The sequence below is a fragment of the Amblyomma maculatum genome, chromosome 6, assembly GCF_055883805.1.
Source record: "Amblyomma maculatum isolate TAMU_Amacu chromosome 6, ASM5588380v1, whole genome shotgun sequence".
In the NCBI taxonomy this organism is placed as follows: domain Eukaryota; kingdom Metazoa; phylum Arthropoda; class Arachnida; order Ixodida; family Ixodidae; genus Amblyomma; species Amblyomma maculatum.
Genome location: NC_139349.1, coordinates 108,141,321 through 108,152,656, shown reverse-complemented (window position 1 = coordinate 108,152,656; position 11,336 = coordinate 108,141,321).

Sequence of the window (11,336 nt, the reverse complement as noted above, 5' to 3'; positions counted from 1 at the left end):
CGGTACTGCGAAGCGGCCGCTATTCCATCGGCTACAGCATATCAGGTGTCTGTGTTTGTGCTGCGCTCGGTCATCTTACGTCACGGGCCACCACGGATTATTATAAGTGACCGCGACCGTCAGGTCAGTGCGGATGTCGTCGAAGAACTCCTGCGTCTCTGCGCAACAATCTTCCGCCACTCGACGCCATGTCACCTGCAAACAAACGACTTGACTGAGTGTATGAACCCAACTTTGGCCAAGATGCTGCCAAAGTAAGTGGCCACGGATCACAAAAACGGGAACACCATTTTGGATTTTGTAACCTACATTTTTAACACTGCGGCCCATGAAATGATGGGTTACAGCCCTTTCTTCTGTACGTCCGTCCACAGCGCTATACCCTGGTTGCAATCTTGCCATTCCAGTCAGCGACGATCCCTGCATTGCAGAGACCCTCTGCCTTGCCGAAAAATCTCGGTGAATTGCCCGCTTGCGGACTGTGGCTTCTCAAGAATGCTTCAAGGCACGCTGAAATGCGCACCGTCGACATGTTACCTACGCTCCGGGTTATGTGGTCTGGCTTTGGCTACCGCTTCGCCGGCTTGGCCTTCACCAGAAACTCTTGGCGCACTACGATGGACCTTACGTCATTATTCCCCCCATAAGTAACGTCCTGGCCAGCGCACACATGCTTTTCGCCTTGACTGCAGCAACGGGAATGATCTCAATGCTTTGTATTTTTCCGTTCCTCGCACGATTGTGGCTCAATTCATGGACACAGTGTACCGCGAGAAAATGTGGTTCTGTAGTTTTTTCGGGAGAGATTCCATTTAGTCTGCCACGCTTGTTCGGCACCACGACGCTCTCTGCTAGGCTGCACAGCAAAGTTTTCGTATCTACTTCCAGAAGCCTATAGATGTGCAGCTGAAATCATTGCATCGTTCTCACGGCTGTAAAGAAGGTAAAAAGCATGTGTGGCCGCATGAACTGCCAAATCGAATCATAAAGTATGGGACACACTTAAGCTCCGCCTTTAGGCGTATGATGTGATAGCATGGGACACAGGCCGGAATATAAAGCCCAGCTTTATATGCCGGGTACCCAGTACGTGCACAATGTACACCCACAAGTGTGAAGGAAACTCGTCTTTCCTTCTTGCTAGACCAATTTACAATTTTTGTAATAAAACATAGAACCCGCGGAAGCTTACCCCTGTCGCAGTTAAGACTCCGTTCTTAATCGTTATAGACAGAAATAAATCAGTAAAAAAGTTCCAATCAGCTATATGTCACATCAACAGAGATATTTGCGACATACGGTTCAGCAGTGTTGAACCAAACCAGCTTTTATTTTCGTCCCTAGGAGTCACTAGGTTAATGCCAGGTTTTGTGCACACAAATTGGAACTTTTTCCTCCTTCAGCGCACGTTCGGTGTGAGCACTGTCCCGCCGTCGCTCTCGCACGTGGCGTTTCAATCTTTGTCGGTCACTTTAAGCCTATTCAGCGAAACCGGCTATAGCTGCCCATCCGCCACCCGAAAACGGTCATGAAAGTTCTTGCATCCGGTTGCTCCCTGAAGTGGCCATTGTCGTGTCCTCAGCTTTGCTTTGTCAGATGGAGGAGAGGGTGCACTGGGTGCAGCCTTCCTGTGAGGGTACAAACCCCAACCAGCAACCATCCTCATTCTACGGCAACCCCGGCAAGGCCCCCCCACAACACAGGGGTGGGGAGGTTTTTGTTTCGTGGAGCGGGCGTTATCCCAGCCAAGGGGCTCATGAAATCTGGATTCGCTCCGCCGAGGCGGGTTCGCTGTGCCAATGCACCGCCCACGCAACGCCACGGCGGATCGAAGCCTGACGCTAAACAAGACTCTTAATAGCAGACTCAGCTTCGCACCGCTCGACCACAGCAGCAACGTCACGACGCACACGTCCGCATGCAGGCTCGATTATGACAGCGCCTGATACGAGGTTGGTATTCAACGTTCCTAATCACCTAACTGCCGCTGCTTGTATGTACAGCGTGCATCAAATCGTTCGATCAAAATAATCTGATTTTCGGCTTAAGCTATGGAGTTTAAAAATAAACGTCTAAAGGTATTATTGCGCAGCTCTAAAGCAGGCCCTGGACATTTTTACCGAGCACTGTACACAAAACTATTCGGCTTCTAATGGCTGGAAAGCGGATGTGGCAGCTTCATGTAAAACGAAACAGGTAGCCACAATGCAGGATTCAGTCGGCAGTGGAAATCAGACAGTGCACTACAGAAGCATCGCACAAAAGACGACGAAGACCAAACTTGGGGGCCGCGTGACGTCACGCTGTTTCGAACTGGCCGACACGTTAGGCTCGACACTCCGTCATTGACTGCCTCGGTGGACGCTGCTGACCGCACTGGAGAGCCGCCTGCCCCAAGTTCAGCCACCAGAGTAAGTTATGCGGTCGACTTGCACCATATGTCTGGGCGTCGTCCTGACCAGCGCTAGCAACGACGCCAGCCCGAGTAGCGATCACAGGGGCGCGGTGAGCGCTACCGAGTGCGGCCATCTCTTCCACGAGGCCTGTCTGCAGCTTTGGCTGGAAAATTCCGGGAGTTGCCCGACATGTAGGAAGCAGCTTCGGACAGACCGTGTCGTCCGGCTATTCCTGGACACTGAAGACCGCGGGTTGCCTGGCGGCGGCGATGAGTTGCAGGCACTGCGGCTGCAGCTTGCCGAAGCCAGGTCGAAGCTCGCTGAGGCCGCCACGAAGCAAGAGGCGGTGGCCGGCGAGCTCCGATCCAAGCTGCATCACGCTAAAAACATTCCGCACACCTACAATTCCCGCTACGCGAGCGCACTGCGGGAGAATTCCCTTCTCAGGGAAGAGCTCAGGTCCATAACGGAAGAGACGAGGGACAAAAGGCAGCTCCGCAGGGAGAACTCGGAGCTCCAAGCTGCGCTCAGCGCCAAAGAAAGGTGAGGGATTTCCCACTATACCTCACAATCACTTAAAAAGGTCAGCTACGCCAGGTTCCATGCATTGTATCGCATGCCTCAGTGAGGCATGGCTTAACGTGCCTTTGTGAAGACGAAGTTGTTTATTGCTCTTCCCTGAATAAATGGATACAACATACAACTCCGAAAATCGAATCATGATGGTATAAAGCTGCAGACGTGTGAAAATGCGGTGACTGATTTGATTGTTAGCAAACCTCTGACTCTGCTGTTGCGCAGATCAGCACCTCCAAAGCACTTCGTTATCGCGAGCGCACTAAAAGTGCAATGCAAGGCGAGCTCTCCCCTTGGAAACGAAGGCGTCACTTGTAGATGACACTGGCAGAAGCTCGACTCATCGGAGAGCTACTAGCGAATATTCGCGTACGTCAAAGCAGGGAGGACGTTCCATTGTTGGACGGGACAGTCTAGTCAGGGGTGTAGGAAAAACATGCAATGTGAATACAACACGCGACTGCGTGCCATTGAGAACCAGCTTCGCACCTGTACCCACGTTCTGTCGTGTTTGTCGCTTGTTTACGACGTCGCCCAATATCTGCACCCTAAAGATGTATCATAAAAGTTGCATTAAGCTAAACTCTACTAAAATTGTGTTGGCTTGAAAAAAAAAACGGTCCGCTACAAGGAGTTGTAAAAACGAAGATGAGCAGTTGTTGTACGGCAGCCATGTCGCAGAGAAGGCTCTACTGCCTGAGACGATTTAGAGTAAAAAATAATGGAAATGTTTAAACCTAAGTAACCAAACCGAACGCGGCGGCACGCTGCGCTAGACCTGCCTCTCCCTGCTCCGGTGCGGCAGAGACTCGGCGAGCTACGTCAAACTGGATGATCGGATTCGGCCTGTCGTCTTTGCTACCTCTGAGGCGCAGGCAATTCACTAGACATCTTACCTGGACAATGCATGATGACTAATGCAGTTAAATTGTCGTCAGCTGTCGTGATGTGTTAACACCGCAGCTAAAAGGCAGACGATGCTATCAGAAAGAGCAATCGCCACGGCTCCAGCGTAGCTGTGGCTGAGGGAGGCCGTAGCTGTCACGTGACTAGACAGAGGCGAGCGCGCGGTTACCCAGAACTACCTAGACTGCTTATTCAAGGGGATGTTGGGTTACCGCGATCTCGACGGTGGTGACTGATCGACGTCGCAGCTGGCACATAGTTCCTCTGTTTCAAGAACAAACAAGCGTACACGGCGCACATTACGAAGAAGATATGGAGGTATAGTAGTAATAGTTTTCGCTTTTAAAACGGCACACCTTTCTCTCGAGAGAAGAACAGCCTCATATGTAGAGAAGTGGTAGTAGAACTATCAAAGGTTGTTATTAAACATAAGGAAAGCGGCAAAAAATACCACATGTAGAGGATCGAGGCCGTTATAAAAATAAGCTTGTAGTTAGCTTGTGGTTAAACCCGGAGTTAAACGAGAGCTATCTGCATGGCTATCGCATAGGTTCGGCTTGAAAGTGAAGACATGGCTTTTGCACATAGTAGTTTACTCTATGATTTCAGCTTTATTTATGCTGTAGGGGGCACTTTGGACCACTAAATTGCGATAAGACGAAAGCGTCTGTTGCGCAGTGCACGGTGTGAAGCCCTCCACTACGGCACCTCTTTCTATTTTCACTCCCACCTTCCTCCCTTTCCTTATGGCACGGTTAAGGTGTTAAGACTCGCGGATAATAGTGACAGATACTGCGCCTTTTCTTTCCCGTAAGCACTGAGTGAAATCGTAGCGCTGTTGCGCATGCCATCGATGCACAACAAAACAGGCCTAGCGACAACTAGCGCGCGGCCAGAGCGCTGTCTTCCGCCGCGCTAGCTGGCCACACCGCTTTGGAAAGGCCGCATAATACGGTGCTGTAAGCATTATTAGTCACCCTGTTTTGATGAGGCAGCTGAAGAGGGACCTTCTTCGATGTTCCGCTCAACAACCCTGCTGCAGAGAAGAGACGCGCCTGCAGAACGCTATTGCTGCGGCGCCGGTCCAACTCGAAGGCTGTATACAAGCGCTGTCAGAGCCATTTTAGAGACTGCCTATTTTATGTGTCGGTCTTAAAATGTCATTGAGTGTGAAAAGTGCGTTGTTGAAGCAGACCAGCTCGTGCGTTTTCTTACTCGGGCGCCGACGCCACCAGCCGCAGATTTTTCGCTGCAAGTGGTATTGCACTGTGACGGTAAGTCGGAGTTGGGACCCCAGGAACCTCCACGCTTAGAGACAAAGCACCCGTAGTAGGATTACCCGGGTGTCCATCCTATTACAAGCATAACAAGCTGTGCAAATAACTGTGAATGGTACTGCTGTGATGCATAGACAGATGGGAAGCGACGGAAGTATACACATACCTGACGAGGGTAGAAATAGAAGGCGGAATAGGAAGGAGGAAGGTAGGTGCCAACGCACTGGGCTTTGTGAGCTATAAAAAATGATGTGACGCCACTGCGGCTAAGAATACCGACCGTTAACTCATTGAAAACTATCTATTTATCAAGGTCACATGGTAGGCCCTTTTGCTATGTGAGCTATTGCTCAATGTCAGTGCACGTGAGAGATCTGCAGGTTGAAACTACTCGCAGCCCTCCACTGCGGCCTTTCTATCTTCCACTTTCACTCCCACCTTTCTTTAAGACGCTGATCAGGTGTCCATGTGTGGTACGCGCCGTTACTATGTGATTTATAATGCTCAATGAATTGAGGGATAACATGACCTTGAAGGAATGCTAGCAGTAAAACTTGATCACGCTCAAAAGCGACGGGTTCAACACTGCTAGACCGAATGTGTAGTGATATCTGTTGACACAGCGCTGATTTCAATATTTACTTTATTGATTTATTTCGCACTGTAACGATTACAAGCGCAGCCTTGTGTGTGAAACTGCTGCGGTTTCTAAGCAAAAACGCAAATTGATCGAGAGGAACGGAAAAGCGCAGCGTCTGTCACACTTCCGGGTGACAGAGTGCAAAGAACGGGAGGAAGGAGGGAGTGAAAAGAGTGTGGTGTCCGGTATTCGGACGGAGGGAACGAACAGGCGCAGACCGCAGCTCAGGATAGACTCTTTATTTACGACCGGGAGTGTGAGCGTGTGAGCTCGAGAGAAGAGAGAGAGAAAAGTGATGATGATGATGATGATGATGATAGCACTGGTGTATGGAAGCGAAACCGAAACTTGTGCGGAATGCAACAGAAAGAGCTCCCATAGCGGAGAGCTTCTGGACAATTTCGACCACTTGGGGCCCATTACCCGCTTATATCCCTGCACACGTAATCAGCATCTGAGCTCGAACCCGACCACTGCGGCCGCGTTTCAATGGAGAAAAAACGCAAAGGCGCCCGTGTGCTGTGCGATGTCAGTGCATGTTAAATATCTCCAGGTGAATCCCTGAGTAAAAATGAATCGTACGACTGGAGAAGACTCCAAGCTCGAAATTTCTTTCCGCCCCTGTGGAGGAGTTGGACGGGTGCCAGAGGGCGGAAGAGGGACGGTGCAGAAACCGAAATTTGTAAATTTTGCGGCCACGTGGCAACATTAGATCACATAATATGAAGATGCGTTCGTGCCCCAGGGCGCACCGCGATTAAAACTAGCGATGAATGGGAGACCATGCTAAGAAGCTCCGACGAAAAAACGAAGCGATTCGCCGTCCGCCTGGCGGCCGAGGCTGAAGACCTCTTTTCCTAGACGGGGCCGGGTGTCCTCTGGCCGCGGTGCGACAGACTGCCTCCCCGGACGCCTGCGTGCAGACCCGCAGGTGGCTGCCGCGCCATATTCGGCGGAAATAAATGTTCTTCCTCCTCCTCCTCCTCTCCAGGTGATCTAAATTTAGGCATCCACTACGACACCTCTTTCTCTTCTTACACACCCGCGTCCCTCCAATTCCTTATGACGAGGTGCAGATGTCCTCCCAGAAGGGTGAAATACTGCATCTTTCCTTGACGCCGTTCATGATGTTGCTATAGGATCGATTCGCGGCGTTGCCGTGGCGACCATGGAGCAAGTGAACAGTGGAGCTAGCGCTCTATAACCACGAGCATTCTGATGACATGTGGGAGTTGGCCGGTCACATAGGTTGCAGGCAAAATCTAGGTGGTATAAATTGCTTCCTGAGTGTCCAGCTGACGACTCGTAGCTGTCAGCTGGAAAAGTGACATGGTAATCGAACCTGAGACCTTTAGATCTCGAGACAGACATGCAACCAATGGGCCAAGCAGGGACGTTCCGATGGCTTGGTTGAATCTGCGCTTTTTAAACGGATTTGGTATTTCACGCAATGGGGCAGCTTACGACTGCACACTATGCGCGTTTGAGGTGACGTGGCATATAATAGGAGCACACATTAAGATAGAAGTGATTTATAGACTAGCAACCTGCATAAAGCATAAAGGCTGACTTTAAGAAATGCGCAAAATATCCACATTGAAGAGCAACGGGCCCACGTCGTCTACGCTTCTTTTGAGGCGAGGTCGTCGGAACACAAAAGCGGCCGCGGTAGGTGTCATGAAAGCGCCTCCTTTATAACAATCAAGAACTGGGAAATTATTTAGTGCTAGTTGAGGAATGGTCTAAGGGTACATGCACGAAGTAGGCTCAAACAACATATATACAGAAAAATCTATCAATTTGTTTGCCACAACATAATTTTACGAGCGAGGTTTTTATTGGCCGTAGGATGAATGTCGAAAACCGGCTGCGTCCACTTGCGAGTCCAAGCACGAGCGGCTCTTTCGTCATTATCATCTTCCTCCGCCTCTATATCTGTGCGTCACAATAGTACAAGAATAAATATGTGAAGGGCTACACTCAAATCTCGCATGACGAGCATCGTAATCGTCGGTCAGTGTTCAGGGCGAAAGCGCTCATACGCTCGCCACAGCCGAGAAAGCTGTCCGGCCTTCTTTCTTTGCTTAATCCGTCGCTATGATGGCTAAGCTATTTCGTGAGGTCACAATCACGTGGCCTCGAGATGGTAATTGATACAGCATGTCCTGTATAGCGGCTCCAGCACCCGACTCGTCTCTGAAGTTCGAAAACCAAACATATAGAGCCTATATGACTAACCAATGACTATAACCATGGCCTCTTGCAGTTCCTTCACACTAAAACAATTGCAGAGGTTCATTTACCCTTGATACAGGTTTTACTAGCGTTAGCCATCCGGCGAAAACGTTTTAGCTGCTGCCACTTCAATCGCGACTCGCTCCCGCACTTGGGAAGCTTCTCAGCAGGCTAGCTCGATGGTCTAAGCAGCCTATCTGGCACGGCTGAGGTATCTGTCTTTTCGAGATGGCTTATGTGCATGGCGTATTGATCCAGGTTAAATGAAGTGGCGGAGATGAAACTTAATGAAGACGACGATATTTAATGCACAGCATGACAGATTTGCAATTGGAACTTGATGAAGACGAGTAAGTTTATGGCACAAAGCAACACTGTGTCGCAGTTTTAGAGGAGGTGTGATCGGCTGCTGCGATAACATATATTATCAGCGCTCTCGTGCTAAACCCAGGTAGTCGGGTCTCAAGTGGCCGAGCGTCTTAATCACTGCGCCCCCGCTGGGGATGCTTTCGCTGCTTACAACCAGGTTTAAGTAGGGGAAACCATCCGTCATTCGGCATAGCGAGTCCCAAATGGCGCCACAAGTAGGCTTATGCTCATGGCCTCCGAGATCAAGCGCGCCGTTGTACCAAAGCTGATCACGAAGGCCGCGGTCAAACCTCCGCCAATTGATGCGACGGTTCCCAGATGGCGCCACACGTACAGCTAAAACAAGTGCACGAGGTTCATAGCCACAGAACGTCTGTATCAGGCAAGTATTGTGTAAAAAACAGCCAATACACTTAGTTAAGACAACACGATAGAAAGCTCATGCTTTCTCACTACAATCGCTTTAACAGATAACCTCAGCCATTATTTTGATCTGCGCGAGTAATCAAGCTGGCTGCATGTGCTGGACGCTGGTATGGCAGTAATGAAATTTCCCGCAATGAAGAATCTTGCATGCTTAGTTGAACAATCTTTCGTTGACATACTCAGGCGGGGACGTTTTTGCAGGAAACGCAGCTCGGCACGGAAAACAGCCTAGTCTACCTTTCGGTCTGAGGAGTGGAAGTCATGCCTTGATTTAGACAAAACGCAGAACCAAAAAGCAGGGCAGCAATACTGAATTGCGAGTGGAAGTACATGTTAAAACGACCCGCGTACGCTAACTCGCTCCGCGAGATCGCCTGCCTCCGACCCTTATGTCGAAAAATCCGTATCCAACCGAAATGCTTCCGTGCAAAGGCCGGCAAATTGGCAAGGACGCATTACTCAATGGACACACCACACACACTTCGACCGCAGCCATTCGCTGTCAGATAGCGCCGACAAGCATTTCTGACGCCATATTTGTGCTTTCTCCACTTTTGCTAACACCTATACACTATAGTAGGCCGATATCATTACCAATAAAGGTAAGATCTTACTAATTATTAATTTTATATAAATGTGCGCAGTAGTCGAAATGAAAATAAAGCTATTAATGAAGGCATGCCATAATGTGAGCGAAGTAGAAATCCCGTCACTAGTGAAACAAAGTAATTAGAGCCTCACTTGCATGGAAGGTGGAATAGCGAATGGTGAGCGTGAGGTAACTGCAGATTTGCTGAAGGTTACTGGGAACATTGAAAGACTTGCAGCCTTTACGTGTAGTGCATCACAACCTCGAGAGTGTCGTGATATTTGAAGAATGCTACCATAACCTTAATCCATAAGAAGGGGTACGTCAAGCACTTGAAAAACTACAGCCGGGTAACTTTCCCTCGCGGGCATGATATTGGATAAAAAAATTGCTAAGCGAATCACGCCAAGTTTAGGTTTCAAAAAAGACAATGCTCTATTTCGGAGAATCTACTCTGCAATAGGCAATTATCACACCATCAATCAGGTGACAGATACTAGAAAAGGATCGACCCTTCATATATTACGGGAAATCACTGGTCCAGCCGACGCATGAGTAGTCATGCAGAAATTTCTTATTCTTGGTGCAGAAGGGACTTGCGTAAATGTGCTGAAAAATATATTTAGCAGCCGCACAGCGAGTGTAATATTTAACAAGGGAAGTTATAAGGTTTGGTTTCGTTTATAAGATTTAACGTCCCATACCATACATATATCTCGCACCGACCGTGAGAATTGGCCCGCCACCACCTACAACCGGCGATGAAAATAACAGTACTAAATCTTCCAGGGAGCTGCTCGACTGCAGGAGCCGCGTGGAGGATGCCCTCAAGCAGGATTTGCGGCGGCGAGATGCCCAGATTCGGGCGCAGACGAAGGAGGTGCGCCACCTCGAGAAGCAACTGGAGCGCCACCAGATAATGCTGCGCTCCTCGGACGTGAAGCTGAACGCCCTGCGAGAGAACCGCCCGACGAGGACTCTGAGCGCTGTCACTTCCCGCCCCTTGCCAAGCAGGTATCAGTGCGCCAACTGGCTAATGGCGCAGTCGGCATGCGCGTTCTTCCTAGCGAACCGAAAGAGTATCCGAGCACATTTAGACGAGACGCATATAAGTACGAGCGGACTTGGCTTCCTTCTTTAAAAGGGGGACGCAGCATTTGATACAAAATTAGTTATTTTTCCTTGAAATGTAATCAAATTTAGTAAATTATGAACTTTTTATAAATATTCCTGGAGATTTTATTTGGCCGAACTTGTATAGAAGACCCGCGTTAAGTTACCCTCAAGGTGTTAGATACTTAAGGAGAAATTGCACCATTCCCTTATGCCAGCATCTTCGCAAACCTCATTTGGGTGCAATGAGCCTACTGGTTCTTTATTATAGAAGATCGGTACACGTGAAAATGGCAGGCAAGCTCCAGTTTGTATATATTTACATTAATATAATTTTGATATAATTCTTAAAAACAAGTTCACATATAAATAAAAGAATCGAGACTTTTATTGCATTTCTCGGCGTTCTCATTTGGCTTTATGAACAAAGAGTGAAATTATTTATCTGTCATTCAACGATATATGCCGAGGAGAAAATCTAAGTGCTCGTATTTGCAGAAAACACAAAGGCCGATAAAATCAACCTAAATTTGACTTTTGCTACCGTGGTTTATTTTACTTAATTGCTGTTACTTCTGGGCAGAGAAGTGCGGCAACGTGGCCAGCTAAGCTCTCACCTATCTTCTTTATGGTTACACTGCACTTTAATTATATTGTAAACCTTAAGTATTAGTTTCCGTAGTTGGTGCAAAGTATTGCTGTCACAAACATACGCGATGGTGTGACAGATCCATCTTTTCTGGAGTGACTTCAAGCTTCACGGGTCTTGACTGCTCTAAAGCAGCAGAGTTACCGACAGGTTCAAAAGA